The sequence below is a fragment of the Crocuta crocuta genome, unplaced genomic scaffold, assembly GCF_008692635.1.
Source record: "Crocuta crocuta isolate KB4526 unplaced genomic scaffold, BGI_CrCroc_1.0 scaffold176, whole genome shotgun sequence".
NCBI lineage: Eukaryota > Metazoa > Chordata > Mammalia > Carnivora > Hyaenidae > Crocuta > Crocuta crocuta.
In genome coordinates this window covers 6,309,276-6,309,599 of record NW_027531905.1, presented here as the reverse complement: position 1 = coordinate 6,309,599, position 324 = coordinate 6,309,276, and the positions used below count along the sequence as shown (strand labels likewise).

At 70.1% G+C, this 324-nt stretch overlaps 1 protein-coding gene across 8 annotated transcripts in view; it reads left to right on the top strand.

Annotated features, from left to right (window-relative positions):
• The window catches only part of SSPN (sarcospan), a 113,730-nt gene that overhangs the window by 3,382 nt on the left and 110,024 nt on the right, over positions 1-324 (top strand). The gene's annotated exons all lie outside the window — the stretch shown is intronic.

Genomic DNA, 324 nt, shown 5'->3' with positions numbered 1-324 from the left:
CTGGGAGTGTGCAGAGCCCACGTTTACTACCGCTGGCACCTCCAAAGCCTCCCTCCTTAATCCTGTCTCAAACGGGTACCAGCACAGGGCGAGCAACGTGATCCGACCTGCCGCCGCTGCCACATCACTGCGCGGGGAAGCCGTGCGCGCGCGCGCGCTCGCCCTGGGGCCGCGGCGCCGGGCGCTGGGAAGCACAGCCTGCACGAGCCGGGTTACCTTTTCCCAGAGCCATCCCGGGAGCATGACTCACTGCTAGCGAGAGTCACCGAGAGGTGCCCAGAGACGCGCGCGGCCCACGCCGCCCGACGCAGCGGGCGGCCCGGG